We start from the raw sequence: 6934 nt of genomic DNA on the forward strand, positions 1-6934 counted from the left end.
CTAATAAAAGGAAGATATATATATATATATAAATTATTCAAATATATTACAATTATTCAAATATTTCAGAACTAACATTTCAAATATCACGCCCACATTGATTCATCTTTATATAATATAATATAATATAATATAATATAATATAATATAATATAATATAATTAGGGTTAATTACAAGTGGTCGCACACCAGACGACATGGCACATTCTAAAATTCAAAACAATTATTTATTATTAAAATAAAAAGTATTTAATTATTACTATAAAATATTTAAAGAGTTATTAAAATATTAAAAGATATTATATAATATTACATTGCACTATAATGAATAAATATAAACCATATAAATTATATAAAATGTTATAAAAAGTTTAAATATGCCATTAGTAGTATAAGGAAATATATTCCATTGTGTTAGTATTACCAGACAGATGCCGTTTTTTCTTTTATTGTCACTATAACATGAAAAGAACACTTCAGAGCGTGGGCATCCTGTTAACAGGTTAAAGGAGAAGCTCATCCAGTTTTCAAATTCTAAGCTGGGGTGTTGTGATTGGTCACGAGACTTGCTATCGTATGACTTTGATTATAGTCAATGAGTCATATGGACTAATTTTTATGATGCTTTTTGTCTTTTTTAACCTTCTGCTTATATTGTATTGAAAAGAGCAGCATGAACATTCTGCCTAACATCTCCTTTTGTATTCCGCTGAAGAGAGAAAGTCATACAGGTTTGGAACAACATGAGGTTGACTAAAGAGTGACTAAACTATTTTGTAATAGCTTTGTTTCTCAAAAAGCTCTGTTTTTAAAATGTATTCTGTCTCTCTGTCTTCCTCACGCTTGCCAAACGTCCCGCCGGCGGATGTATCAGCAGAGAAATTGTATCGCCTTGAGCCTGTACCATGCTCTATGATTTGTGAGCCGATTCTCTGCCCCCCCTGAGCATCATCGCACAGGTCAGCACACTGCCACCACATCACACATGGCCCCGGGGCCCCAAACCAGAGAGAGAGAGATGTGCTATCAATCTTACTATAAATGGAGAGAAGAATCTGCGATGCCAAAGGAAGTAGAGACAGACAGAGCTGAGGAGTGTGTCAGTAAAGGTGTGTTTGAAATTCTGCATCAGCAAACACAATGTCATATGAGAGACCGGGGTTAGTTGTTTAGATTCAAATGTCTTTATGTAAAGCTGATATGATTACAGTGGAGGAACTGTGTCCAGAAAGGGGGTGAGTGTGTGGTGACCGTTATTTTGACATTTTGACAAGTATGACATCTGTGTTGGTCCTGGAACAACATTCCTATCAACCAATTAGATTTTAGGATGAGGGAAAAGGGTCAGGCTACACTTTTTTTAATTTTTTTGTCATATCTTTTTTTGTTTTATACATTTAACACATTGTATGCATGTAAATGTAATCGCACCATTAGCTAGGTAACTCGTAGCCAATCACATGTAAGCCATTGCTTTATAAGTCTGCTCACAGTCTATCACATTGCTGTTTCAGTGTGCTAACACGGCAACCTCCACCACCACAGGTTGAGTCCTGTCCTGCACGGGGGTAGGCTCCTCGCCCCTGCCTCCTATCTCTGGCAGGATATGGTGGTTCCGAGTACAGCTTCTTCGGCCAAAGAGAGACATTACATTTCTGTTTTATATTCATCAAATAAATGTCATCTTAAATTTTAATCAAGTCTGCGAATCTTCCTGATAGAACTGAACCTTTCCCCAAATCTAACATGTGGCAGTGTAAGTAATAAAATTAGAAGTACAAGAAAAAAAAAATACATGGCAGCTTATAGCACATATTCATCATCATAGCGTAGTTAATTTCACCTTAACTTCACACTTCCAAAGCCTCTTCAAAGTCACCATTTTTATTTATCCCCTTTTTTCTCTCAATTTGGAATTCCCAATTCCCACTACTTAGTAGGTTTTCGTGGTGGCGCGGTTACTCACCTCAATCTGGGTGGCATAGGACAAGTCTCAGTTGCCTCTGCTTCTGAGACTGTCAATCCACGCATCTTATCAAGTGGCTCATTGTGCATGACACAGTGGAGACTCACAGCACGTGGAGGCCCATGCTATTCTCCACGATCTGTGCACAATGAGCCACACACCCTATTGAGAGCGAGAACCCCTAATCGCAACCACAAGGATTTTACCCCATGTGACTCTAGCCTTCCTAGCAACCGGGCCAATTTGGTTGCCCAGGAGACACCCTGGATTCGAACTCGTGACTCCAGGGATGGTAGTTAGCGTCAATACTTGCTGAGCTACCCAGGCACCCCCAGTGTCACCATTTTTTTTAATTACCAAAATACCTCCCAGATGTCATAAAATTCAGAAGCTTTCTTCCTCACTGCACATGTGAGTTTCTCAAGGACCAAACTTGATATTAAGTTTTTCAGCCATTTCCAAGGGATGGGCAACTAACATACTTCCAACACATGGCAATTGAGCATCTAGCTTGTAATAGACATAGGTCAACCATTTTCCTTTCTCTATGAGGTAAATACTTAGTATACACAGTTTAGGACTTAGTGGTATTGGGGAAGAGGTAGTTTGAGAGATATTGCTAATCGCTGCACCCAAAACTTTTTGCATCTCCTCACATTCCCACAAGCAGTGAAATAAAATACCTTGATAATTATTGCACTTATAGCATTAATCAGGAATACTAGGATCAAATTGATTTAACTCCACAGGGGTGATGTCCATTCTCATCAACCAATTATATTGTATTAATCTCAGTCGAGTATTGATGGTTTGTGCCTTTGAACATATTATACCCCATTCATCCAATGAAATGTCCTCTTGAAAGTCTTGTATCCAATCTTGTCTCTTACTTTCAGAGTTATCTTTATGATTTCCCACACCCTATACTGAAACAATTTTGTGTGGAAAATATTTCCACTGTGGACAATGGGGGTTGTTGTACAGATAGTTAAAACCATCTATAACATTTACAAATGGGTGGGATATTGTTGGTTTTCTTCTCTCTTGTTCATTTAGGAACATAATAGATGATTTATCTTTGTTTACCTTAAAACCAAAATTTACTGATCAGTTTTAAGAGGGATGGTATTGATTTTCCAAGATCTGATAAAAAAACAATGGTATCATCTGCATACAATGCAATATGATGTTCTAGGACGCCTGACCGAATACCAAAAATTGAAGGGTGTGATCTTATTGCTATTGCCAGTGGTTCCAAGGCTATTACAAAAAGTAAAGGTGAAAGTGGCGAGCCTTGTCTTGAGGGATAGTTGAGGGATCAAATTATTTGTCGATACTTCTGCAGTTGAATCAACAAACAGAATTTCAACCCATCTACGATAGTAGTCCCCAAACCCAAAACGCTCAAGCACCTCCAATAGATAGGGCCATTCAAGTCTGTCGAATGCCTTTTCAGCATCAAGTGACATGATGGTGGTATCAGGGGACCCTTCACATATATGGATTGTATCGAGTGTCCTCCTCACATTGTGGAACCCCCGTTTTGATCTGCATGTATCAAGGGAGGCAGGACCCTCTCCAGTCTCATTGCCAAGGCTTTAGCAATAATCTTTGCATCAGCGTTCAAAAGAGAAATTGGTCTGTAGGAGTCACATTCTGTAGGCGGTTTGCCTGGTTTCAGAATAAGAGTGATCAGGGCACTTCGTAGCGATGGGGGAAGGTAACCTTTTTCAAAGGATTCTACATACATATCTAACAAAGACACTATTCGTTTTTCTTTAAATAACTTATAAATGCCTACTGGGAGCCCATTGGGACCTGCCGCTTTACCGCCTTTCATGTTAAGGATAGTGTTAGAGACCTCCTCCAAACCCAGTTCCTTTTCAACTTTTGTATCTTCAGAGATACTGGGAATGTCCAATCTATCTAGAAAAGTGTTCTGATTTAATGAGTTCATTGGATATTCCGATTGATAAAGGGCTTTATAGAACGAAACGAGAGCATGGTTAATTTCTAATGGATCTGTAGATATTTCCAACTCTTCATTCCTAATTGCATTTATGGCTCTTTCTGAGTTAAATTTCTTAATTTGCAAGGCTAGCAATTTACTAGGTTTTCACCCTGATCATAAAAAGTTTGCTTAAGTCTTAATAGATTATTTTCAGCTTTTTGTGTGAAAGCTCCTCATATTCAGTTTTAAGGGCTAATAATTGTTGTTTAATTTGTACTGACGTATCAAGGTTCACCACTCTCTCCAAGTCTCTGATTTCTGAGTCCAACTCGTTCATCTTTTGTTTGAATTTATTAAATTTGGAACCGGTGAAGCTGATCATTTGACCTTTAATATATGCTTTAAAGGCCTCTCACCTAGTGGTCACCGAAGTCTGGTCAGTGTTTACTGCGAAGTGAACATCTATATGCTCCCCCACAAATTTTATGAAATCAGAGTCCTGTAGCCATTTAAGGTGTAAGTGCCACCTAGGGGAGCCATTGAATGACTGTGAATCATTGTAAAATAGTGAGGTGGGGGAAAGATCAGACAAAACTGTGCTATCATATATACATATAGCTATATTAGGTAGCAGACAAATGGAAATTAAAAAATAATCTATATGAGAATAGGTTTTGGAAGAGGATGAAAAATATGAATATTCCATTTTAACTGGATTTTGCATCCTCCATGGGTCGCATAGGTTCAGATCTTTCATGACCTATTGAATTTTCGTTCTACTTTGAGAATGAGAGGAGTCCAGCCCAGAGGAGCGATCAAGCTTCGGGTCAAGAGCCCAGTTAAAGTCTCCTTATACTATTACTGTACTTGGAAGGGAGGCAATCAGTATAAAAATATTCTCAAAAAATGTGGGATTATCATCATTCGGACCATAGACATCAACTAATATTTTTGCTCAATAGAGTACCCTGTACCATCAAGTATCTACCAGCTGTATCAGAAATAGTATTATTCACTTGGAATGGCACAGACTTATGGATCAACACCATAACCCCTCTAAAGTGAGACAAAAAAACAGTACCTGGCCTGGACATCTCCTTTGTACCTTCAGAAGTTCATCCCTAAGTAAATGAGTCTCCTGGGGCCTGGGTAGCTCAGCGAGTATTGACGCTGACTACCACCCCTGGAGTCACGAGTTTGAATCCAAGGCGTGCTGAGTGACTCCAGCCAGGTCTCCTAAGCAACCAAATTGGCCTGGTTCCTAGGGAGGGTAGAGTCACATGGGGTAACCTCCTCGTGGTTGCTATAATGTGGTTCTCACTCTCGGTGGGGCGTGTGGTGAGTTGTACATGGATGCTGCGGAGAATAGCGTAAAGCCTCCACACGCGCTATGTCTCTGCGGTAACTCGCTCAACAAGCCATGTGATAAGATGTGCAGATTGACAGTCTCAGACGCGGAGGCAACTGAGATTCGTCCCCCGCCACCCAGGTTGAGGCGAGTCACTACGTCACCACAAGGACTTAGAGTGCATTGGGAATTGGGCATTCCAAAATGGGGAGAAAAATATAGAGGACTCAAGCTGCTTAAGCCTAGTAATAACCAGTTTCAACTTAATCATTGTAATCATTTCTCTTACATTCCAAGAGGTGAATATTAGTTTCTTATTCGAAGTAATCTTAATTTAACTTTAGACCAGATTGTACAGCATATTAACATCTAAATAACGTAAATAGACCTGTTGCTTCGATGTGGAAGTCACCTTAAAAGTCTGCTGACGTATCAAGTTATATTGTGAAAAACACAGACAAACGTATAAAATAACAAAATCCTGCCCAAACAAATCCCCTTAGCTGTCATCAAGAACAGGACAGCCTTTCCTACCCTCCCACCCTTCCCATCACATTGGGGTATAGTTATGCACAAAAACTGATCCATTGCAACCAAGGGAGCAGTTAAACCAAACCAAGCTATCAAAGTAGTAGTAATACACTACAGTACACAGAACAAAATAAACAACAAAAAAACAACAGAAAATCAAAAGAGAGACATGTGAGTCTCCTGGCAACAAATTATTATTTTCACGGACAAGCATTTATGCAATAATCCAAGTAACCACTATTACAGAACACTCCATGGAAATCAGCCACTTAGAGTGCATATCTATTACTCACTAAAATTATAGGTAACAGCTATTAGGGTGAACACCAGAACGCACCACACCCAGTTAAACTAAATAAAAATATTGCCAACACACAACAGGCTAACAATATAGTAAAGATTCATAATAAAGGTGTAAACGTTACCCTTTGTATTTAGAATAATCTATTTGTCAATGGATCAAATAGTGTCACTTCTTGCATAGTGTCGGTGAATATGGAAAGTCTTCATATTTCCACTTCAGCTCCTCTGTGCATCGCCTGTGAGTTGTATGCCCTGAACAAACTTCTCAGCGTCTGCAGGGGATTCAAACTCACGAATTTGTCCGTCAATTGTCATACGAAGCTTGGCTGGGTACACTAATCCACAGCTAATGTTCAGGGATCTTAGTTGTTGTTTTATCCCGTAGAAACGCCTCTTCTGCTGGTGTTGCTCCGCCGATAGGTCCGGGAAAACCTGACCTCTTGCTCACTGTACAGAACTTTGCCTTTGGCCCTGGCTGCTTGCATTACTCTGACTTTATCTTGGAAGTTGAAAAACTTCATAATGAGCACTCTTGGTGGGGTTGGGGGGTTGGATTGTGTCCGGCCGGGCAGCCTGTATGCTCTCTCAATGATAGGTGGAGTAGGAAAGGTTGCGGGGCCCAGTGCTTCAGGAAGCCATTTCTCGAGGAAAGTGATCGCATCTAACTTTTCCGGGCAAGTTAACCAGTCTGAGGTTGGATCTCCGCAAGTGGTTTTTGAGCTCATTGCGTTTATGTGTAAGGAGAGCCACTCGTTTAACTAACTCTTCAGTCTTGCCTTTCTCTGAATTAACTGTGTCCTCAACATTGCCAATGCGCTCTTCAGCCTCGTCCATG

This window comes from Myxocyprinus asiaticus, chromosome 6, assembly GCF_019703515.2.
Source record: "Myxocyprinus asiaticus isolate MX2 ecotype Aquarium Trade chromosome 6, UBuf_Myxa_2, whole genome shotgun sequence".
Taxonomy (NCBI): domain Eukaryota; kingdom Metazoa; phylum Chordata; class Actinopteri; order Cypriniformes; family Catostomidae; genus Myxocyprinus; species Myxocyprinus asiaticus.